Source organism: Leptonychotes weddellii, chromosome 1, assembly GCF_054177405.1.
Source record: "Leptonychotes weddellii isolate Sample4059 chromosome 1, ASM5417740v2, whole genome shotgun sequence".
NCBI classification, from domain to species: domain Eukaryota; kingdom Metazoa; phylum Chordata; class Mammalia; order Carnivora; family Phocidae; genus Leptonychotes; species Leptonychotes weddellii.
In genome coordinates, this window is record NC_138369.1 from 105,801,716 (window position 1) to 105,827,904 (window position 26,189).

Here is a 26,189-nt window from a genome sequence, read left to right on the forward strand (position 1 = left end):
AGCTACGTTAATATCTCTGCTGGTCATTCTGTTAACTCTCATTTGGTGAGCAATCAGATAGAGAATAGAAAATACCCAGGACTGGGAAAGCGTTCTCAGGGATGTGTGAGAGACTCATTAGAGTGCCAGGACAGTGAATCCAGGGTAGGAGAGGGACTGAGAGGGGAGGCGGTACAGCCAGACGAGGAGATGGCCATGAAGCAGAGAACCTTAGCTTTTGGAGTTGAGGAGAAGCAGAATGGCAGAGACAGGGGCTGGCAAACACAGGGAAAAATTATCAATGGCAAGGGAGAGAGCAAGATTTAAGCTGAAGAGAATAACTGATGTCATGAAGCCTGACAGATGGTAATGGAATCAGACTGAGGACATTGTGTGGAGAAATTAACTTTAGAACTCATAGGAAGAAGAAGCAGGGGGTAGAAATAGGAGGTATTTTGTGATATAAAGAGGGAAGTCAAAGGAACCCTCAACAGCTAGCTCAAGGTTCACAATAAGATCAAGGGGCAGCAGCTCTTGGAACCCGAGAAATGTGTACAGGGTGACCTACATAATTCCCAGGGCCAGGTGCAAAAATGAAAATGTGTGGCCTTTGTTCAAAAAGCATAAAAAGATGTTGTTGTAAGTACTAAAATTTAAAACTGATTTTTCTTTTGTGGTCCCTGTCTCATCCTGTCATGGTGTTTTTTTATTTGCTATTGTGCTTCTTGGGCAGGGGGATATTAGGGGAATTGCAGATACTCATAGATGGCCAATAGTCCTGCCTTGCAACTCAGCATGTGTATGCCTGAGCACTCACATTGTGCTCTGGTTGGTGGCAGGAAACCCTGTCTCCTTCCTACCAGCTCACACTCCTACCCACAATGGATGGATAAACCCCAAGGATTCTCTGTGCTTAGACTCACTTAGTAATGGATCAGGGCTAACCTCTGCAAAGTTGCCCTCCAGATGGGCTGTGTCACTGCTAGTCTGGTATGGGTTTTAGCTGCTGCTATAACCTGCTTGGATGCCGTGGGGACTTTCACCATACCCTGATCCTCTCCCAACCCATGTTCAAGCCCCCACAGAGGGGTGGGAACAGCAGAAACCTGCAGTGATAACTGGGTACAGGCAGAAGAGGAGTGCTAGGCAGCCTAGAAGAGCCATCCCACAGAGGAAGGGAGGTGGTAAGAGATGCAAGGATGTGTGTGAGCTGAGGCTCCAAGTTCCTGGCTCATGCTGTACTGTCCCACCTGACTTCACTTACAAAACACAAGTCCTGAGATAAAATTATTAAATATTTCAAGATGGTGAACACAGAACACTGAACTCAAAACATAGAGCCCTTCTGAGCTAGGGCCCTTTGCCATTATCTTGGCACATACCCATGAAGCTGCCTCTGAGTGTGTCCGTGTGTGTGTGTGTGTATGCATGTGTGTTCATGTGTGTGTGTGATATAAAAATAGAGAATCAACATGAGCTGAGTGGTTTGTGAAAATTCCTTCAGTAATGCTATCCTTTTTTGGTGTCTTTGGAGGTAAAACAAGGTAAGTTAATGGCAGGGCCACATTATGATTTTCATGGACACAAGGCATGTTTGCATTAATGGGACCTTTCATCTATAAAAAAAATTTTAAAGTATATTTTATGACTGCATTGATATAAAGTTGAATATATTAATATCATATATTAAAATATTTTCTTTAACCTAAAAGGTAAGATATTAAAACATTTATGTGGGTCTCTAAAAGTATTGTGGCTACTAGGCACTATGCCTAAAGGATAAGTTGGCCCTGATGGATAATAGGTGTTATTCAGAAATGACACAGTAGATATGGGATGGGATCAAAGAGAAGGGATTCTGGAGAGCCAGTGGGGACAACATAATATCCCAGCTGGATGAAGAGAGGTACAGGAAGTCTCTAGTGCATGAGAAACTGTTAAATGAGGGTCTGGAGACACAGAGAAAGGAGAAGGAAGTATCAAGAGCAATGTGGTAATAAACAGATGGAAGCCGGGAGTCAGGTTGGGAAATAGTCTAGGTCTTATAGTGTTGAAACTATCAAAAAAACAAAAAGGTTAATGATTTAGATCAGAAATAAAGGCCAGTCATGGGTCACATAAATGTATATTTTTATGTTTAATTTTACTCATTTGCTTTACTATGTATATCAACATATTAAGTCATCAACATGTAATTCTTTAAGAAATAAATGCTGGGAGAAAAGAGTTTTTTAGATTATTCTCAATTTTAAGAAGGAAAGATTCCTAAATTATATTCTCTCAGTTCTAGTATATTTGGCTGTGGTTAACAAAAGAAATGAGAAAGGGAATATTGTTTTGCTTCAGCTGGGCTTTTAAATACATAATCAGTGCACCCGTTTTTGTGAACAGTAACTTCAGGGTGTGAATTCAGGACATTTGTACTTAATCTACAAGTGCTAATGTTTCTGAGATAATTTTAACCAATATAGTATCAGATTATATATGAGCTATTTTATAATAATAGAAGTCACATTTAACTACAGGTTAAGTGACTACATTAAAAGGGAATACAATTATTTTAATGGATTTTTAATTAAATGCTTAAATCTTGGATAGTCTAGAAGTGTATTTTAAATTAAATTGATCTTTCTTAGAAGTTTGGTTGAAACTGTTAGCAAAGAGGAAAAAAAAACTAAAAGAAAAAAGATTCTGTTTTCAGTGTGATACTTAATGATAAATAGTACCTGTTTTGGTAAACATCAGACAAGGAAAGGTATAGAGAAAGAACAGGAGACTGTAGTGTCATAATGGGCAAAAAAAACCCCAAAACATAGGCAGATAGTTTGCCAAAAAAAGGGTATAACTTATAAACAAACATACAATGTTTATTCTTAAAAGTAATAAAGTGAAAATTAAAGAAAGTTACCAATTTTACTAAACAAATAAAGTACCAAAATGTTGCATTGTTTCATTTATACTATTTTTGTTTATAATATTTTTTTATGTTTCAAATAACTTTGTCTGGTGGAAAAAAATATTTTTTCCCTTCCAAATGCTTTATAATGTGGTAAGACCACATAAATACAAAAGGACAAGGAGGAGAAGAAGAAGGAGGAGGAGGAGAAAGACATAAAAAGGATAATACTCTCTATAGTTAGACATATTTAATCAGAGTCTGAATAGCCATCTGTTAGAAATGTTGAAGAAGGGACTCCTACAGTGTGTAAGAGTTTGGACTAGTTTATCTTTTGAGGTCCTTTCAAATTCCACAATTGGATAAATCAGTTATTTTTAGCATTTTAATAAAACTTTTACTAGGAAAGAGTGGTGACTTTACAAGTGGCACACAATTTAACATATTCCCAAAAATATAAAACAAACTCAAGCTTTATAATATAAATAAAGTGCAACTTCAAGCACTGTATAGCAAAGATAGTGTTCCCTCCCTGGCAGCTTGAGCAAAAGTCCTTGGTAAGATGTTATTTTATCTGGCTTGGGTCACCTTCCTTGATCTAATCATTGTGGCTAGGGAGAAGGAGTTCTCAGGTTGTCTCAGCCAGAGCCCCATGCCCATCCAGTAGTTTGGTGGTGATCATGGAGCAGAGGGGTGGAAACAGCCTTCACTCTCTCGCAGCTCACAAGAGAGGAGCTCTGTAATCAGGAAAAAGAGAGGAAGAAAATTTTTTGTGCAGATAAAATCATTTCTGGAGCTCTCCAAACTCAAACATCAATTCATCATTATGGTTTCTGTCAAAGTCCCCATGCATGGTATAAATTGTAGGGTTTCTGCATGTTATAAAAGAGCCAGTTTATTTTAGCTAATTCAACCCCTTAGGCTGAGATGTGGAAAGAAAGTCAACTAAAGGAGGTAGTTGTAATAGAAAGGAGAGAGGTTGGTTTCTGAGCTCTTTTTCTGAGTCTTAATTCCCAGCTTCTAGATCTCCTCATCTTGTTTCCCCAGGTACCTAGTGACCAAGACCTGTCCAAGGCCATGTACCAGCCACACTCTTAGTTTCTCTGCCTGCTGTTACAGTTTGTCTGTCTCTCTCTCCCTCACTTCCATAAGAGGTCTTACTCTTATGGTAAGTGGGCATAAATCTAATCAAAAGCTACTCTGAGTTAAGAATGCTAGCCTCACATTTACTTTCCCAGGACAGTTTTCCTATTGAATCATATAGTCAGTGGGAAAGAGAAGATTTTGGCTTGGAGATGCTCTCTCACTCCCACTTTGTCACTCTCACGTATGCCTTCTCTTTCTCTCTCTCTCTCTTTCTCCAAACAGAACCCCACTGTGTATTCTGTCCTGTATCCCAACACCTGGGAAAAAATGGACCTTTCAAGCAGTGGCCTATAGACTATACAGATTCCATATGCTCATCTCCCATTTGGGACCCTTAGAGTTAGGATCTTCACAAAGGTCTTTGCATAATTTCTACATCAACCCATTTATCTCAGTCAAGCAAGAAGTTAGCCAGCCATTATTCCTTACCTGCCTTTGATTTCCAAACCCTATCTTGGTTCTCCAATCTCCTATGGCTCCTTTTACCTCGTTAGATGTGTCTTTATTCACCATTTGCTTAGGAAAAACTAAGCACCATCTACATGCTAGAGCTATGTGAGACCTAGAGAAAAAAGGGGAAGTGGATCCAGTCACTGTAGGAAAGACCAAAATCCCTGGAGACCATACCATTCATTATTCTAAGAAGTGAACTAAGAGTTTGACTCAAGGTTTCTGTTTTTCTAACCTAGAAAGCCTTTTCCACCCTGGAAATAACATCTTTAGCTCTCAGCCCACTGAGGGTTTGGTTCTTCCTTAAAAACTGAAAAGAATCAATGTATTTGGACTGTGACTTGAATTGGGTGTAGAGAAAATTAGCTAAGCAGAATCAACCACATGAGTTTTTGTTGAGGCTAAATTTTACTTTCTTTTCCATTGATACTAACCCTATGAAGTACAAAAATAATTTTGCATCTTGTTAAGTATATGTCAAATTGATGTTTGAAGTCAGCTCTGTGTACATGCTTTATTGTCATTGCTTGCTGCTCCCTCACACAGAGAAACTGTGATGACAATATTGTATTATAATATACTAGAGCCTTGTCATAGTGTGGTCCTCAGGGATGATATTGGGTCATGTTATAGATGAGGCAGCAATATAATAGATCCAAGCATAACCTTGGCAGCTCTGTTTTCAATAACAAAGCATAGGTTATTCTGGTCTTGGAAAATTTTTAAAGAAATAGACATTCCCAGGGGCGCCTGGGTAGCTCAGTCGTTGGGCGTCTGCCTTCGGCTCGGGTCATGATCCTGGGGTCCTGGGATCGAGCCCCACATTGGGTTCCCTGCTCGGCGGGGAGTCTGCTTCTCCCTCACCCTCTGCCTGATTCTCTGCCTGCCTGTGCTCTCCCTCTCTCTCTGTCAAATAAATGAATAGGATCTTAAAAAAAAAAAAAAAGAAAAAGAAATAGACATTCCCAGAAGACTAACTTGCTATCCACATTCTGCACTGTAACAGAAAGACCTTATAGTTTGCAAATCTACTAGACTATTTTTATTTATTTATTTTATTTTTTTATGTTATGTTATGTTAATCACCATACATTACATCATTAGTTTTTGATGTAGTGTTCCATGACTCATTGTTTGCGTATAATGCCCAGTGCTCCATTCAGTACGTGCCCTCTTTAGACTATTTTTAGTTTCCATTTTATTTGATTTTCAGCAGCATTGATATTGTTCATTCCCTTTTAAAAAGACTCCTCCTGGGACGCCTGGGTGGCTCAGTCGGTTAAGTGTCTGCCTTCAGCTCAGGTCATGATCCCGGGGTCCTGGGATTGAGTCCCACATCAGGCTCCATGCTCAGTGGGAAGTCTGCTTCTTCCTCTCCTTCTACCCTTCCCCCTTGCTCATGTGCTCCCTCTCTCTCTCAAACAAATAAATAAAAACTTCAAAAAAATAAAAAATAAAAAGACTCCTCCTTAGGGGCACTGTCCTACTACTTAGGATTCTGCACTGTCCTGCTCCTTTCCACTTTCTCTCTCCTCCTTCCTCTGCAAATTCAGCTATGCACTACTCATTTTTCCCCATTTTTCATTTTTTCAACAAATATTTACTGTGCATGTGCTATGGGCCAGGCACTGACATAGGTACTGGAGTCACAGTGATAAGCAAAACACATCATTTTTGTCCTCAAGGAGCTAACAATATAGTAACATTTTTAGTTCCTTGGATTGGGTATTTGTATCCTCAGTGTTCTTTAAATCACATAAAGGCACACTAGCATGACATCTTTTTCTTTGTCTCTTTTGAGCTAATGCAAAATATCAGATTGTCACATCAGGCTCAAGCAGAGAAGTCTACCAAGCATCATGCTTTACTAATAGTTTCAAGGCTACAAGCAATCAACAAGCATAGTAGAAAGAGGAAGAAGACAGGAAAATCCTCTGTGGCTTCTCATGTCCGTCCACTTTGTAACATATAGGCTTTCTTTAACCCAGAGTAAGAGATGATTATGTGTGTGATTTCTGTTCTGTATACTATCAAGAACTGTTCAGGATCTGGGATTTTACCCTACTTTTACACTACAAATTAACCTATTACTGGATGCCGACAGAAGACATGAGGTTTCTGGGTCAGAAACAAAAGACTTTATTACTTCTGGCAAAAGCAATAGCCAAAGCTTCATTTGTTTGTGTCAACTTGTGTCCCCACCGTATCCCACAGCAGTGACACAAGGGCTTATTATGAATGCTCATACATGCAATTGATTGCATTATACAAAGGAAACACTGAGCTCGGGGATGTCCACCACTTTCATAGTTAGTGGAAACAAGCCTGCTCATTTTCTCAGGAGAGATGTGAACTCACCTCTCTGTGCAAACACAGCCCTGAAAAATATTTTGGGTAAAGAGAGTGATCAGGCATAGAAATGTATAGGGATGCTCAAGACCCATGGTTGATTGTTTCTCCCAGCATATACCTTCTCTTGGAATGCACTAATGTGATTTGAGATTCTCAATAATTTGAGAATTTCCTCTGTCTTTTACATCTTTAACGCAGCCCTCTTTATTGGCCAATTCCTATCAGTATTTAAGCTACTGCAAGTCTCTTCCACCTTAAACACCCTCTGCTTCTACCCTGTCCAACTACAAACCCCTCTCCTTAATAGTTACATTTATTGCAATACATCTTTTAACTAACTTTCTCCCTTTCTTTGTCTCCCACTTCTTCTTCAACTCAAACCACTGTAATCTGGGATATGTATCAGCTACTCCATCGAAACAGTTTTCTGTGTCTCAGCTTCCTCCCCTGTACGTAGGGGTAATAACAGTATCTACTTCACAGGGTATTTTGAGTATTAAATATGTTAATATATGTAAAGGGTTTAGAGCAGTGCATGACAAATAGTAAGTATTCAGTAATTGTTAAGTGGATTATTATTATTAGTATCCTCCTCCTCCTCCTCAATGTCATCAGTGAAATTCTTCTTGCTAAATTCAATGAGCATGGCACTTCCTACTTGACATCTGTGTGTTGATCACATTTCTTTCTTAAACCCCTCCCTTCCTTGGTTTCCATGATGCCAGACTCTTGGTTTTCTTCCTACTTCTCTGTATGGTCTTCTTGGTTAGCTTTGTGTGTCCTACAATAGCCTGCCTTAAATGTTGATACTCTCCAGGGCTCTCTATTAGAGTCCTTTTGTCTTTTTTATCTACATGATTTTGCTTAGTGCTCTTGTCTACTTCTGTGTCTTGAATTACTATCTATGTGGAAATGCCCAATACTCTGTACCTCATTCATTTACATGTTTAACAGATATTTATAAAGCATATTCTATGTGTCAAACATGGATTACTATTGTGAGCAAAACTTGGTGGTGTTCCTGCTTTCATGGACTTAGTCATTAATGAGGGACACAGATATCAAATAATCACACACACAAATCTACAACTATAGATGAGTTAATGGCTCTAAAGGAAAAGAAGATAGTCCTAAGAAAGTATAACACATAAATCTGACTTACATTGAAGGAGAAATATAGGCTTCCCTAAGGTAGTGGTGTTTGGGTGAACATCTACAGGGTGCACAGATATTAGGTAAAGGAGGGGAGGAAGAAATCAAAAGGAGTACAGAGTCTTCAAGGAACTTAAAGAAGATCAGAGTTGTTAAAACACAGTAAGGGAGGGGCACCTGGGTGGCTCAGTTGTTAGGCATCTGCCTTCGGCTCAGGTCATAATCCAAGAGTCCTGGGATCAAGCCCCACATCGGGCTCCCTGCTCTGCAGGAAGCCTGCTTCTCCCTCTCCCACTCCCCCTGCTTGTGTCCCCTCTCTCGCTGTGTCTCTCTCTGTCAAATAAATAAAATCTTAAAAAAAAAAAACCACCACACAGTAAGGGAAAAAGAATAGCAAGATAGAATTAGAGAAGGAGGCAAAGACCAAAGAGTGTGATGCAGGGACCTGCCGACCATGTTATTGTTTGGTTTACTTCTAAGAACAATGGGAAGTGATTGGAGGGTATAAAACCATGACATGAGTGAAGGAGTAGGTGACTTGATCTTTTTTTTTTTTTTAAACATCACTGTAGTGCAGCATGAAGATATTGGAGGGCCCAATGTGGATGTGGAGGTAGATTTAGCATGCTATTATAACCATCTATGCAGTTTGGATTGGAGTGATGCCAGTGGAGATGCAAGTGGACAGATTTGAGATGTTTTAGGAGATAAATTTGATGGTTTATGGTTATAAATGTTATGGTTAAATGTGGTTACTAGATTAGATATGGGTGAAGAAGAGGAAAGTATCAAGGATGACTCCTAATTTTTAGACTTCTTCAGGTAGATAGATGGTAGCTGAAAAATCAGCCCATATTTCTCTCCTGATTTTAGTCCACACACTCAATTGCCTGCTAGATATTCCCAACTTCCCATCTCACTTGCCCATCAAATCCTTTATATTCAAAACTGAACTATCCTATCAAATATTCTTCCTCTTGTGCTATTTCAGTGAATGCCACAACCATCCATCCAATTGCTCAAGACAGGTGACCTTGATTCTTTTTTCTCCATCACTTCCAGTTAAGAACCAACTCATATATATATATATTTTTTATCCTTAACATCTTTTATATCTGGGCAAAATCTCTCTATTTCCACTGCTACTACCTTCAATAAAGTCCTCATCATCTTTCATCTGGATTTTGGTGATAGTTATTCCTTGGCTTCTCTGTCTTCAGTCTCCCATTTCTCTAATCTGTTCTTCACTCTGCTGGTGCCCATTGTTTATAAAGTAATGGTTCCTTAGTATGGCAGAAAAACCCTTCATGATCAGGCCCCAGCCACATCTCTAGCACCATCGTGTTTTGCTTTAATCCTTACTTTACAAGACCAAATGACTTCCATTTTCTATAAAACAAATATTGTCCTATCCTCAGCACAAAATAACAAGACTTTTGAGCTTTGTTCCTTCCTAATACTGTAATTCTTTTAAAAATACATATTACCATCCTGTTTGCCTTTGTGAACTAGATGGTTTTGCTGAGAAAGGCCATCTCTACTGCTGGATGAATGTCTGGGCTAGAAAACTGGTAACATTTTTTTTTTTTTTTACAAAAAGACAGAAGGTAAGGAAACAATAGTATCTGCAAAGTTAGCAGCATGTATTCATTTCCTACTAACTGAGCATTAAGCTACCAGAGGTAGCTTCCAAGAAAGGAACAAAAGGGGAAAATAGAGGCCAAGGTTTGGAGGAAAAACTAGAGAAGGATCACTCAAGGGGGATTGTGATGAAACCATTGAAGAAGGTATCATCTTCAACCTCTCTGGCACTATCAGATGTACCATGACTTTACACAGGCAGTTTGATAAACTCTTAATATTTATAATAATAATGAACCAAAATTGTGACAAACCCCCAAATTCATTAGAATCTTGATAGAATATAATCATTCCAGTAAACACTATAAGGAAGAGCTACATGACTTTTTCTGACCCTTGATGAAATATAGATTAAAACACGTTACTGATTAGAGGACAATAAATCTTTTTGATAAGTGTATGCTGAGTTTGAACTGCACTTGGAGACTTCCTCCTTCACACCATCTTTACAGTATACATGTATCAGTTAGTATGATTTTGTTTATAAACAATAGAATTGTGCAACTCAAAATCTTAAACAATAAAAGGGGGTTATTGGATCACTTAACTGAGAAGTCTAGAGGTAGAGAGGACTTCAGGTGCAGTTCAAGCAGGGTCTCAACTGAGGTTCTCTGTGAGTCCTTCAGTTCTGTCCTGTTTGTTGGCTTTATCTTTAGTGTAGCTTCATTCATGGCTCACATCCACACTTTATAATTTCCAGAGCAAGAAGGCATCTGTGTCCCAGGATTCCCAGCCCACATGTTGAGCTTCATGATGATTGGATCACATCTGAACAAATTCATTCATTCCTGAGAAAATTATATGCTAATGAAGAGATAACCTTGTTCAATCACTATGGCAAAAGGAGGTAAGATAATGTGAAGTAGAGTCTACCTTGGATTTGAGAGAGGAGTTGTGTTCACCAATCTCACATAAACTATATGCCTTTTCTAAAATGGAAGAGATAAAATTCCCCAAAGGAAAACCTGGGGTTATCTAGTATGAGTGAGGAAGATAAAAACAGATGAAATCCTTAACAGACAATCAGTAAATATTCCCCTCAGACACAGTTGACATTTATTCTTTGCAAACTTAGAAATGATTCTATGCCCTGGATTTTAAGAGCTACTTGTTAATGGTCAAAACAAGTATCAAGCATCCTACTGCAAGGGTAAAGAGAGATAAGTGCAATCAGAGCCCAATTCTAAGAAATCCCATGAATGGATGTGGATGGACAAAAGACTAAATGCTGTGCATGGCTCTCAAGTCACACATTCATTCATTCAGTCATACAACATTTATGGAATATTGACTCTATGCCAGAAAAGCTTAATAAAACAAAATCTTTGACCTTAGGGAGTTCATTCAATCAGGCACTACAGAATTACAAGTGAATAGTTAGAAGTTTTGATATACTATAGTATATGAGAGTGAAAGTATTATGGTATAACAGAGTGAAAATAAAGCCACGTGGAAAATCTAGTGGAATCTTCACTACACCCTTCAATATTTCCTCCAAGCCTAACACTTATACAATGTAATCTCCATCATAAAGCAAACTGGAAACACTCATTTCCAATCAACAGGTTTCTGAGAATAATATATTAAAAGGGAAATGGAAGAATAATTTATCTTATTCTGGTTGTACACTCTAAGAAAATAGTATGAAATAATTTTGGTTGTTTGGAAACAAAAGTGAATCATTGTTGTCTCAGGGAGCTTTTATGTGCAAAATACATTTGATAATAATGTTAATTCTTTTAAGCTATTATAATCTGTGACCATCTAGGGAAACAGTTTTGGGAATAAATACAGCAGAAATATTTAGAAAAAGAACATTAAAAGGAAAAATAGCAGACATAGTTGATTCTTTTTGACATTCTTTTATAGTATAAAAATCTTGAAATCCTTGGTCTATATCACAGAGATAATGCTGAAAAAAATTCTAATCTCTTTATCATTATTCCCAGCAATGTCCCAGAGCTCCAATTCTAAGGGCAGGGCTTTCTTTAAGCATCTAACATGAAGATATAACTCAGAGAATTTTTGGAGGAATAGTTTTTTCACATGAAGTATACTTGATAATAACATTTTAATGTAATATTGACATTTCTGGTTTTTTAACTCTGTTGGACAGAATCTTGATGGAAAAGAAAATCACTTGTGACAGCTTCAGCGTGAGTTCTAATATCATGGCAATCTAACCCGGTTTTATCCTATATCAGAGGTATTCCATCAGAAAAGAACTAAAGTGCCCTTCATGTTTTATAGAAGCAAGTAATTTCTTATAACAAATGGTGCTAAAATAGTCAAAATTATTAACTATTATTGAAAGAATATTGTGGGAAATATTGGTGGTTTATTTTCAGAGGTTTTTGTAGATAATTAAAATATAAATCATTAAAATAAAAATATAGAACACATATGAAAATATATATATTATCTAATATATATAGAAAATAGAAAAATATATATAATTTTGGTCAGAGTATTGATTTGTCCACTTGAACTGAATTGGTCTGCTTTGGTCAAACAACTGAGAAGTTGAACCAATCATGACATTTTTGATCCATGATCAAAAGGACTGTCTATACTCTTGCTTCTCAGAGTACAGTCCACAGGCCAACAACATCAGAATTGCCTTGGATCTAGGCAGAAATGCAGAATCTCAGCCCCTCAGCTCCAGATCTACTGAATTAGCATCTACATTTTAACAAGATCCTAGGTGCTTAAAGCATTAACTACATCAGGGGATCTCAACTCTGGCTACACATTAGGATCACTTAGGGTGATTTTAAAATGTTTTATTCCCAGATCTTACCCCAGACCAATTAAATAAGCCTCTTTAAGGGTAGAACCAGGGCATGAGTATTTTTATATGCTCACCAAGTGATTCTAGCATGCTGCCAGGCACGAGAACTATTAGTTATACAATGCCCAATCAGTACATTCAATGTATTCTGAAAAGGCATAAAAGAAAAAGAAAGTCAAACCAATTACTTTGTATTTGGTACCACTCTAGAAATGATTGATTTTTTTAACTGTTAATAAGTTTGCTTAGCTCCTGTGTGAACACAGCCTATGATGTCTCAACCTGCCTAGAAGTGTATTGTATTGTAAATCAAGAAGAGGAACATTTTGCCAAATTAATTAATTAAAAGGAGTTTTAGGTTTGTTTTTCAACTTTACTTCCTTTCGTCAACCTTACTCTCCAGCTTGACAGATCTGAATGCTGAATCTCAGACACTGTGCACATTCAAACCACTGCACCTTTGCATTACCCACCCTCTTCTGCACGCACTTAACTGCTCAATGTTTACCCTCTAACATTCCCTTATCCCTCTAGCCCCAGATGGACTTTTTTCCTTTGAATTCCCATGTTCTTTACTGTTTCTGTCTTGCATTCTTACTTTATAGTCTTAAATTGTTAGCTCCACTATTTAGTGGAATAAAATTGCCTGTTGTTTAATTTCTACATGTAATCTCAGTCATTAGCAATCTATTTCAAAATCTTATGCATGAACAGGGAAGGAAAAAAGAAATCATAGCATAGTACATATGACAATCATTATTATCCCATTTTATAGTAGTTTCAGAGAGCAAGGTGACAGGCTAGTAAGTTTCAACACTAAGATATTTTCCCCAAGATTATTTAACTCAAAATCCAGGGGCAGTTTGGTTGCTTGTGTGTGTGTATGTGTGTGTGTATAATAAATTACAGTACTTTAATTATAGCTCTGGGACAGATTTAGAATATGAACACACCAAAACATACTGAAAGAAGACTCACAGAATTGATGTCCATTCTTATCTTTGGAATAAACCCAATGATTACTCTTTTTTTACATTAATTTGATTTCTTCAGTCAGAAAATTAATGAAGCTTGGTGAGGAGGGGCAAAGAGAGGTGGTCATATTACACTTCTTTAAAATTACTTTTTATGCTAGGGCGCCTGGGTGGCTCAGTTGGTTAAGCGAGTGCCTTCGGCTCAGGTCATGATCCTGGAGTCCCGGGATCGAGTTCTGCATTGGACTCCCTGCTCAGCAGGGAGTCTGCTTCTCCCTCTGACCCTTCCCCCTCTCATGCTCTCTCTATCTCATTCTCTCTCTCAAATAAATAAATAAAATCTTTAAAAAAATGAAATAAAATTACTTTTTATGCTAAATGAAATAAGTCAGAGAGAAAGACAAATGCCTTATGATTCCACTTACATGTGGGATCTAAAAAACAAAACAAATGAACAAACAGACAAAAAGCAGAAACAGACCCATAAATACAGAGAACAAATTGATAGTTGCCAGAGGGGTGGGGAATGGGGAGATGGACAAAACAGGTAGAGTGGAGTGGGAGATCCAGGCTTCTAGTTTTGGAATGAATAAGACCCGGGAATCAGAGGTACAGCATAGGGAATACAGTCAAGGGTATTGGAATAGCACTGTACGGTGACAAGTGGTAGCTACACTTGTGGGGAGCATGGCACAACATAGAGACTTGTCCGTTCAGTATGTTGTATACCTGAAACTAGTGTAACATTGTGTGTCAACTGTAGTTTAATTAAAAGGGAAGAAAAAATTACATTTTATTATACCAGTAATACCAGAAAACTTTCTCTTATATAAAATTAGAACATTGGAGATGTGGATAAAATCTTTGTCCTACACCCTCCCGCCCACACATCCTGCACTCCACTCAATCTAGATGACCTTCTTCTGTCCTCAAAAGTAATCATTTTTATTTGTGCACACCCTTTAAGATATTTTTAATGTATTTAATACATATGTATTGTATGTTATAATAATTTTTATAGAAAATTTTTAATGCTTTTATCATATAAAACATATGATTCTTGGGAATTAAGGGTTTTACCTGTAGATCTAAAGTAAAAGACCTGGAAAGGATAGCTAATTCAGGGGTTAACAGAATTAAAATTCAAAATTATATCTCAACTTTGTGGAATAATATCCTAAACCTGGAAAGATAAAAATTTAACTAGCATAAATGTTAAAGCCCTATATAAAGTACAAATAACAAATGGAGAATTCTGAATCAACATTAGTTTATATGAAAAAGACTTACAGGTTTGCTTTTCACAGACTCACAATTTCATAAAAATTCTAATACTTTGAAAAGTTAGTAGTTCTTATCTCTAAAATAGGATTCCTCTTAAAATATCAGAAATTATTGCAGGATATCTAAATTTAGAAGGAAAATACTAGATTGTACAAAATGTGGATTTTTTTATTTCTCTCTCTCTCTCTCACACACACACACACACACAGACACACACACACACACACACAAAACAAAGCCAAATGAAAGAAACTCTTTTACTTCCCTCAAGTCAAGGTCTATAGTTTTTACCACAGTATAAAACATTCATTACAGATCGGATGGCTTTAGTATGAAAAAGTCCTATGATGAGGTATGGCAATAGTATTCCTTGTCAATGTTGATGCCTTCCCAAGTAAGGATCTTGCCCTGTGGAATTAATCTCACTCAATGTAAAGCTAATTGTGTATCATTATAACATATTTTAGTGACAAATATTCATACCCAACATTCTTTGACAGAATATCTGGGACTGAGGACACATGGAAAGTCAGGGTCATTTTCTTCCTGAGACACATGCTTTTCCATGTCAAATCTCCACCTCTGCCTGATTTTTACGTTGACACTTGCCAAAAGACATAGATTCCAAGTTACAATATTCTCCAAACAAGAAAAGCTAGAAACCATTTTTCCACTGATCACCTGAAAAGTTTTCCTACGTTTGTGGGTATTTTCTCTTCATGATGTTAGATACATAAGTACTGATTTACATAGGGTATAAGGAAATAGAGATTCTGGGAGATGAATTTGTTTTCCTTTCCTAAAGAAAAGTGAATATTACTTGAATTTATCATGACCTTGACTGATCATAAGACATACGTGACCATAAGTCTTGATCTCTTTTCATTTTTTCTAAAATTAAACTTCACATAAACATGTTAAGTATTTCAGAAAATGGAACGCTGAATGAAAAGGAAGAAGCTTGAATCAATGGAGCAAATGTATTGATGTATTTTTAAGAACTCCAGACCATGATTTTATTTGAATTTATCTATCTTTGCCTTGATGGCCACCATAGCACATGAGAAGGAGATTCAAGGTCTTAACTCTATTACTGGCTTTATTCAGCAGCATCAGACCAATAATGGGTGTTTAGCTACCAGTGTGTGCTGCTCCAGATAGAGGAGCTCATTGAAATTCTCCCCTCCGGTTTTCCTTCCCCAAGGAAATATCTATATCTCAGATCTGTCTAATTAACTAGAATGTGAAGAATAGAAAACTGTGAGACAATCCCTATGCTCATCGTTGCTGGGCTTTAAAAAGCTCAATAAAGTTTCTATCTACACTCTCTTGTTTACACTGTGGAGCAAAATGGATCAAACAGGCAAAGATTTGTGGCAACAGAGACAGTCCCTTTGTACAATATAACACATACTGTGTATCAAAGAAATACTGTGCCACTTCTCCGAAGCTGACATTGGAATGACATTGTAATCCTGGCCATCTGTCTTTCTCCTCTAGATGTCGATGAATGTGTGGTGGTGAATGGAGGCTGCCAGCAGTGCCGTATTAACACTCTGGACACCTTCCACTGTGAATGTGATACGGGATACAGACTCCATGCTGATGAACGCACCTGCATAAGTGAGTAAATATTAGAACCAGCTTGAAGCCGTTTTCAATGAAAATCGACCTGCCCATGTAGGGGCAGGAAGGAAAGGTTTTTCTATTGTAAAAATATCTATAGAAGCTGATGGTTTCCAAGTACAAATCTGTCTCTTAGAATAAAAAATATATTTAGCTATTAAAAGACTAAAAGACAAAAAAGATGGGGAAGGAAATATAGAAATTAACATTCATAAGCAAAACTTGAATATTCAAATGTGACTGTTTGCATAGAATATCATTTCTGCCATATGCAGTGAAATATAAATTTGTTAGTTATTGGTTATACACACGTACATCATAGAGCCACAATGAAGAGAGATGCTGGTCTATTACAATCACTAGCTACAATTCTCACTCATTTTGGATCAGACTCAGAACTGGGCTCATGACTGTAACAGCAAAATTTATAACAGATTATAGGTCAAGGATCTTAGGGTTGCTCAAGAATAGTTAAAATTATACAGATTAAATATGAGGTTACTATAATTTGTTGTACATCAAAGTGTTCCTAGATATCAATTTTGGGTGTTTGGGTTCTTATTTTAAATCGTCTTTGTGTATTTCTGAATTTTATAAACTTTCTAAAATCAGTATGTGCACAGAAAAAATAGAATAAACTTTTAAAATACTGTCCTCCCTGTATGTTTTCTATATGCTCTTTTTTTTGTTTTAACTAAAGTAATTTACATAAAACTGTTTTTTTTTTAATTGAACGTGATCCCCAGATGGAATCATGTGCATTCTAATTTCATCTCAAGGTCTCTTTTAAAAGTATTTGTTATATTAAAAAAGTAGCATCTTGTTCAGCACAATTTAATTACTGGTTTAACTTATATCAGCCTTGTTCACTAGTCCATTTACTAAAAATTATTAGTATATTATAGGTATTCAGTAATTATGAAACTTGGAATAGGAATCAGCCAATTTCAGCTAGTTTCATAACACGTACTCCCTCTTTCCTTTTCTGGACATGGCTTATAGGAAATGAGAAAAGACCAAGGGAAACAAGTACAGATGTCCTAGTCATAGGTTTTTTGATTTTGATATGAGAAAATGGGGTCCTGAGAGCAAAAAAAGGATTCTGCCAAAGTCGAGTGAAAATACAGATAGAAGTCATACCCTAGCAACCAGGGAACTCAGTATCATCATAATTGTTTCTACAGCAGGGACAAGTGATGGGACAGCAGCACATGCATATTTATGTCATCCAAATAACCCCTTCTTTTTACAGGATTACTGGTTTTAGCAACAGGAATCCCTTTCCCATCCACATCCCCAACCAGTAAGGTCTTCAGGGTAACATCCTTAAACTGCCACTCTAATTTCTCTCAGTCACAAAATATTTAGGAGCAGCGGGATTATTGATACATGCCGATGAGGTATTTATCAGTAAAAATTAAACTGGTGAGGGCGCCTGGGTGGCTCAGTCATTAAGCGTCTGCCTTCGGCTCAGGTCATGATCCCGGGGTCCCGGGATCGAGTCCCACATCGGGCTCCCTGCTCGGCAGGAAGCCTGCTTCTCCCTCTCCCACTCCCCCTGCTTGTGTTCCTGCTCTCGCTATCTCTCTCTGTCAAATAAATAAAATCTTTAAAAAAAAAAAAAGATTAAACTGGTGAATTTTTATATCCGATATAAAATATTTTGCAAAGTCATGATTTATATAAATCTCTGATATCTGGTCTTTATGAAAAGGCCAAATAAACACTTTAATAATTACCAAGTAATTTATATACACAGGTATAATTTTCTAAGTTCTGGTAGTTAATGGCTATTTCTTAGTAAAATCATTAAGTGCTTTCCTTATTCTTCACCAACAGTGCCCTTGAATTTTCTAATTTTTTGTTCTAATGACTTCAGGTCAAAAGTGGAGTTAGATAAAGATATTATGGTTTATCTTTTCTATTTCTATTCCTTAAAAGCCAATTCCTACTGTGCAGATACATGGACACTGTGGTAATAACTTATTTACAGTTCCTTATGCTGATCTTCTCATGCAGAATTTCAGCATATATATATATATATATATATAATATGGCACAAATTAAGCTAATGAGAAATATGGATTTCATGGTTATAATCTTTTTAAAACATTAACCCCTTGGATGTTACTCTACAAAAGGTACTGGACTGAGAACAGCACTTGATCTTGGTGGAAATCCTGATGCCTCTCTCACGTAATACACTGAAGGGTCTTAACAATCTCAGTTGACACAGTTACAGCATTCTTGTTAAAATGAGCTCAAGAAGAATTTAAGCACTTTGTGTTTAAAGACTAATAATGTGAGCTTGAGGATAAGAACTATCTACTTATTTGTTTTGAAGAAAAAAAGGTTTACTGTAGAGAACTGAGTTTCATATTGGTTTGTATTTTGGGTTATATTGTAGGAAGGGTTAGCTATTTTTAAAAACAAGGAAATTAAATTAGTTCACTTTCTTGTTGGGATTTTTTACCTGGCAGGGGATAGAAAATGGTGGTTGGTGCTTACTGCGAAATTGTAGTAGACAGAAATTCATCATGACTCATGGTAGTCATGGAAGAAAAGATGGAGTTATGGAATTTTATTGTTCTACTACTTTGGAGTACTTGAAATTAATTGCCTCCATTTCTCCCTTCCTCCCTCCCTCCCTTCTTTTCCTTCCTTTGCCCCATTCTGCCCATCAGTCATAGTGTGACTTTTTGAATTATGGCTTCTGGTGCTCTTTGTACTTTCTCTTAATCACAGCTACAGTAAAGTAAACTCCCTGCACCCCTAAACATTTACAGAGTTTCAGATGATTTCATTTTTTTAAGGGCCCCTTCTCTAGGGATTATGTCCTTGTGGTGATATATGGCCAGCAGTTATTAGTCAGCCTCTGCCAGAATGATGAAGTTGCATGAAATGCTCTAAGAGAATGGGTCTATCGTAGTAGGCTGCTGTGGCAAGAAGTATGAGTGTATAGGCCATTTGGCTCCTTTTAAAGGGTTGCTTGGACTGCTGATAAAAATGTGATCCCAGTAAAACTGGGGAACTTAGTCCCAGTGGACTTCAGTTTGAGCTTCTGAATTTGTCTGTAAATTCTTGGAATGCATGTCATTTTTCTGGGAACTAGAGCTTATTATTTTCATCAGATTCCTATAAGTGTCTGTGACAGCTCAAAATATTCCACCTGTCTTTTTGTCCTTATGATGGCACTTCTCAAGAAGGTATAGTATACATGGAAGGATCTCATGACACTGTTGTGCCACAGTACTATCTCACGGTACCATCATACAACTAAAGCAAAGCTGATCAGTGACTCTTTCTCCCTATACCCTCCTTTGTGATAGGATTCCATGCCAGAGGCCTGGCTCCCTGTCCTTGAGTAGCATACTTCCTGACCTGCTGTGACCTCTCCTGAGAGACAGCATCAGAAAAGCCAGTCTGAGATGTCCCACATGGGGAGAGGACCACAACAAGTGAGACCAGCTATGCCTGGTTGGTGGAAGGGCACAGACACAGCATCAGGAAGTAGACAAAAATGGAATTCTTGCCAGAATTGACTTGCTGTTCAGAGTCTCCATTGACACAGGTATTATCAAGCAATTCACATACTTTTAAATTTTCCTTTGCTTGCAAACCAAAAGCTTAAAAAATGGAAACTTTTAGCAATCAGCTTTTGTAGCAATCGTCAGTTAGATGTGTTGATGTTCTTACGGTTCACCATTACCTCTGTCCATGGATTAGGGGCAGGAGCACAGTGGGAATCCAAATTGGCATGTGGGCTTCCATAAATCACGTAATTTCTCTGCACTCTGGTTTCCTTATGTGTAAAATGTGAAAATTGGACAAAGTGGCCTTAAAGTTACTTCATCTCTAAAGTTTTTAATTTTATGGAGTTTCTAAAATTACTAATTCATAACAAATCAACTGCTAACCTATATTTTTTAAAACTCTACTGAACTATGTATAATAATTACTCTATACAGCTCTAATTTTACTTGAAAAGTGTTTAAAGAACTTAAACTTTAGAAAGTCCAAGCATAAAAACAGGGTAAGAATTTTATATCCAGTGTAATAAAAATGAGTGTGTAACTTAGGTGTTTTTATTGAAAAAAATACATTAGTGCTTTTGTGAAAATACTGCTTTTTATAATTATATCTGAGAATAACCTGAGAAATAATCTAGCCCAATCGCCTATCTTAGAGATATAGCTTGCCCTCTGTCTCCTCCCTATGAGAATAAGCTAGAAGGTGGCCATCTGAAGCCAAGAAGTGAGCTCTCACCAGAAACCGAACCCTGCTGGAACCTGGGTCTTGGAATTTCAAATTAAATTTCTGTTGATTAAGCCACACAATAAGTGGCATTTTGTAATGGCACCCGAGCAGACAAATATACTCATTGTTCTCCTTTATTCACCCCTTCTCTGGTTTATCTCCATTCTTCTCTTCTATTTTTTAGACATAAGTTAATACCTGCAAAATACCTGGCAAGTATTAATTAAATGTTAACTATTATTATAACAGAATATTAAAAAAAAACCCAGATGGATTTCCTTATTGGGGAAAAACTCAAACTCATTGCAGTATTTCTAGTTTTTTGGCCTTTGCCAGTATATTCTCTATTACAAAATATATTATCCTTCAATAGCTTTTAATTAGTGGTTTTGTCATTGTTGAGAGGTAGACTTTAGTAAATATTACCAAATATAAGTAGTAATGATAATGTAGACTAAACTTCTTCTATTGCCAGTGGATTTTTTTTTAAAGATTTTATTTATTTATTTGACACAGAGAGAGATAGCGAGAGCAGGAACACAAGCAAGGAGGAGCGGGAGAAGGAGAATCAGGCTTCCCTGGAAGCCTGAAGGAGATCAGGCTGAGCAGGGAGCCCGATGTGGGGCTCAATCCCAGGACCCTGGGATCATGACCTGAGCTGAAAGCAGTTGCTTAACCATCTGAGCCACCCAGGTGCCCCTACCAGTGGATATTTTTTAACAGCCAGGAGCTAGATACTAAAATAATTTATATTACCCAAATTTTCTGTATTTAACTGTATAATTTGCATTTTAAGTAAATTGTAAGGTTTTAGCTATAATTTGATATACCTCACAAAATCTTTCATAAATTTCCATTTTTAATAGCAACCTGGCAAAACACACTCAGCTCAAATCTGCATTCATAATCATGTCCTTCCCCTGATATATTTGTTGAAATTGGCCTTTCCAGAGGGGTGAAATAATTAAATGATTGGAAGTTTTAATGCTTGCATAGTTCTCTTACATCTCTTTCATGCCTTCAGCACATAGGTTTATTAACATCTACACTCACGAATAAACAAATGGAATCACTGATGTCTGCACAGAGAAACCTCAAATCAACAACATTTTAATTATTTTAGTTTTCAATACAAGGATTCTTCATTTGTAGTTGCTGGGAATGGTCAGAATCTGTTTTTGTTCAATGGCTCCTTTTTAGTCTCAGTAAATGAGAGAGGAACAGAAAAAAGGAGAATGGGAAAGCTGCAAACCAAAGATTTTTTCCATGTAAATAAGTGTGTGACAGAGTAAGAGGTCATATTTTAATTCTAAACAAACAGAGGTTAAGTGACAAGAAGAGGAGGGAAGGACAATCTGGAAGCTTGATTAAATAAAGATACCCTTAGTAAAACTTTGAGCTTGAATAAATTTTCTTATATCAGATTTTTATGAGTTTCACATTTTAAGTTAATGCTAAACTTAGAAAAAAAAAAAAAGATCGAGAAAGCCATTAGATGTGGTGGTCTTTACACAATGGATTCTTCTGTTTTGATCTCAGGGTGCTGATCAGTGATGTCTAAGTTTTATACAATAGAAGGAGTAGAAGTTTCTTTCCAGGGAATGCAAAGAGATTGCCCTAAAATTGGAGATGAAAGAGGTTAAAGACTTTCATTGTAACTACCTTTCAATTAGTTGCATTATTTATGAAGACAAATTAGAAACAGAATTCATTTCAGATGACAGCTGATGTCTTGAAAAGGGATATGTCAGGTTAAAAAAAATTGTTTAGTTTGTCAGGTTGATGGCATCTCTCAGTCATTATCAGATTCCTCGCCCTTGCAATATTAATCACTTTTGTGTGGTAGGTGATAAATTTAATTCCCAAAAATTGAATTTAAGGAACACTTCCCCCCTGTCCTCCTCATCCCCATTCTGTAGCCTTGGGAAAAATCATGAACTTCTCAAGTTTTCATCCATGTTGTTATTAACCCAATTCAAAAACATTTTCCAACTACTTGGATTTTAGGAATGCATTTAGAAACTTTCCTTTTTTTCTACATTTTTTTCCACAGTTTGAAGAACTGGGAAGGTAAGACTGACAATTTTAGACAGAGGCAGACTGAGTTCTAAATTCTACTGCATCACATGAGAGTTGTGTGATCTTGGCCCAGTTTCTTAGTCTCTCTGATCTTCAGGGTCTGTATCATTTCTATCTCTGTCTCTCTAACTGTGTCCATATCCAATAAAACCAGGATGATAATTCACAAAAATCAATATTATACATTGTACAAGGACACATACCTTATAAAAAGGAATGCATGTAACACACTAGAATGGCTGCCCATCAGGACTTGGGGAGACTGAGAATGGACTCTATGGTTAAAAGTGAACACATCAAACAAGGATGTCCCTCCAAGGACTAGGGAGTGATGAGAATTTTCCTTGAATTGAGTATTATAGTGAACTCTACCTTCTATATCCAAGGTTAAAACAAAGCAGAACAAGACAATGAAATGTTAGCACAGTGGCCTTAATACTTGCCAGTTGCTTTTCCTTTCCCTCTTTCTCTCTTTGTGGAAAGTATCTTCACATGTCTTCCTTCGAATAATATCTAGGATTTTTTTCTAGTTACATTCATAAAATATTTTTAAAGGTAATTTTTTATAATAGATATTGTACCAAATAAAAATAAATAATTGTGTCTTCTTGTGTCCCCTAAACAATTTCATAGTGCATTACAAAATACACTGTAGAGGATGAACTTACATATGAAGAGATTAAAACAGTATCTGACACATAATGGATGGTCAATAAATGGTGGCTTAAATCAATAACTGATGATGATTATTTGTGTACTCTTACATTATCTTCCCACAATCAGAGTACCCATCCAGTGCCCAGAGATACCGAGAATGGGAGATTTTGGACTGTGTGCAACTAGAAGTACAAGAGTCTAAGTTTAAATTACTCATTTATGAAAATATAGCATGGGATTTAGGATTGTGAGAAAAATAATGCTAATCTGAAAACAGCATATCTTGGAAAAAAATTCCTTTGCAACATATCAATATGAATTCTACAACATAATTGTCCCACATACAAGCTGTGTAACTTTGAGGGAGTCATTTAACTGTTCAATAACTGTTTCTCCATATGTAGCGGGTGGTGAGGGAAAGATATAGGACAGGTGAAATCTTTAGTGCAGCACCTGAAACGGAGCAAGCACTCAATAAATATTAACTAACATTATTTATATTAGTTTCATATTTGTCGTTGGCTGTTGTTACAGGACTACATAGAATTATGGAAGGTCCGACACTATCAGGTATAAACTCGCTTTGGTGATCAGATATCTTCCACTGAACATCTTTGTTGCTGGGTCTTTAGTAAATGTACATTCAGTGAGTCTTTTAACATCTATTTTACTTTTTTAATTTTTAATGCCTTTGGAGTTTTAGAGCAATATTCACAACTATATTTTCATTATATGGTAAAATTTCCCATTCTCATTTATCACTAGGTTGATGATTTATATCTCCCTAGTTTCAGAAGCACTGGGGACAAGCTTCAAGGAAGTTTATACATTTTTACAGGGTACAAAGTGAAAAAAGACATTAAACAAAATAGTACTACTTCCATCTAAAAGAAGCAAAAGGATTAAGTGCTTGCAAATACCAGATATGAGCATAAAACTTAAATCCAAATCTAGTATCCCAGTATAGTTTTCTAGCTGCTGCAAGAAAAGAGAAGCATGGTTTCAGAGTGTGTGCATTCTCTAATAACAATCATAGAGATTTTTTTTAATTCAATTATTTCAAAATCTATAACTGACTATATGTCTTTTATTTTGCAGAGAAAACCAAAATTCTCAGCTAAGGGGCCTTCCAGCTTTTCCTTCCATCTAGCAACTTTGGTAATAACTCTCCACTATGTCTGCTTTGCTCTTTACTCAGAGAAAAAGTGCCCTGTTGTTATTTCAGGCTAATCCCATCCTGCCCTCTCCTTAGAACTTTGCTCCTAATATTACATTTTTCTTTCTCCCCTCTCATCAACCTCTTTCTCTGCATCTTAACACCAGACTCCTCCCTAAAACTAGTTTTGCCAGACTTATCCATGAATTACCCACTCTTAGTTTCAAGGAATGCTTGTTAGTCACTTTGCTTAATGTCTTGAAAATAATGACCCCTCTTTCCTTCCTGTCATTCTCTCCTCCTTGGTTTGTAGGACACAACTTTCTCTTGATTCTCTTCCATCTCTGTGATGACTCTTTAACTTCTTTCATATAGTCTTTTCCCTCTGCCCACCTTTGAAAACTGTGATGATCTTCAGAGTTCTGACTTTGGTCTTTTCTCCACTTTCTTCCATGTTCTTTTCTACTTGCAAAGCTTTATGTGCTACAATTAGCTAGAAGTGAACGATGTCCAAATCAGTATTACTAAGTCAGATCACTTTCTTTGTTCCCTTGACCTATAGATCCAGCTACAGTGTGAAGCCTTCATTAAGGATGTCCCCAGAATTTCAACCTTAGTGGACCTAAAACTAAATATATCTTCCTTTCTACCCTTGACTCCTCAACTTTCCTCTTCCCTGTATTTCCCCATCTCATTCTTCAGGCCAGTCTAGTACACTGGAGTTGCTCATGGCTCATCTTCTCTCTAATTCCACACATCTAGTTCTCCAGTAAGACCAGTGGGCAAAATCTCCATAATATCCTCCCAAAGAGCTGTCTCCAACATGACTGTTTTCATTCAGGTCCTCATAATCTCTTACAGAAAAATTTATTATAATGCCTCTTAAATGGTTTCATCCTCCCTACTTGCCCCATGCAATCCATTATCTAAAATATTGCCAAGACGTCTCAAGAAAATATAATTTAAGAAATTATTTTATCATCTTTAAAAGCACTTACTGTCTCTATGTAGCTTTTAGAATTAATTCAGAATTTTTACTATGGCTTACAAGATGCTTCACAATCTGATTCTTTGGTACTTCTGTCTCACCTGACTAATTTCTACTCCATACTTCCTACTCCAGTCTCAGACACACCGAACATTTGCAGTTTCTCAGGTGTACCAGAAGTTTCCACATCCCTCCATCTTTTTCTTAGTGTCCCATCTGTCAGACACTCCCTGCTTCTGCACGTGCTTGTCCCTGGGTTCAACTGCCAGTCCACTTTCTCCTCTCTCCTCATATTCTCTCCTCCCCACCTCTCTTCACCTAACTTCTGCTTGTCTTTCAAGACAAAGTTTGGAATCATCTCTTCTGGGAAGACTTCCCAGGTCTATTCCTATATCTATAAACCAAATTTGTCACCTGTTTTATGAGATTTTAAAGATTCTTTTAATGATGAGACACAACATAAAGACACTCAGATAGATGAAAGGAAGAACACTTGGTTACTTGCAGCTACAAATGAGAGAAGGGTACCACTCAAGGCTTCATGGGTTACACCCAACACAGGGTCATAGCAAGCTGGAGCTATTAGAGGTGGCTTATTTATGACAAGTTGGGTGAGTTTAGGTTAAACTCGCTGTCTTCCTGGGATTGAGTATTTTGAATGATTTCACAAGCACAAAGAAGAAGGGGCCATCCTGGGTTTTAAGTGTCTGGAAACCTCTAGCAGTTGGATATGTGTGCCTGATAAAGAAAGTAGTTGGGGT

At 37.0% G+C, this 26,189-nt stretch overlaps 1 long non-coding RNA gene across 3 annotated transcripts in view; it reads left to right on the forward strand.

Moving 5' to 3' along the window:
- Positions 1 to 26,189, forward strand: part of LOC115943450 (uncharacterized) — a 509,154-nt gene that overhangs the window by 412,781 nt on the left and 70,184 nt on the right. For all 3 annotated transcript variants that reach the window (XR_014148024.1, XR_014148026.1, XR_014148027.1), the window contains exons 6-7: positions 10,317 to 10,463; positions 16,166 to 16,288. This is a non-coding gene — a long non-coding RNA (uncharacterized LOC115943450). The remainder of the gene's footprint in view (positions 1 to 10,316; positions 10,464 to 16,165; positions 16,289 to 26,189) is intronic.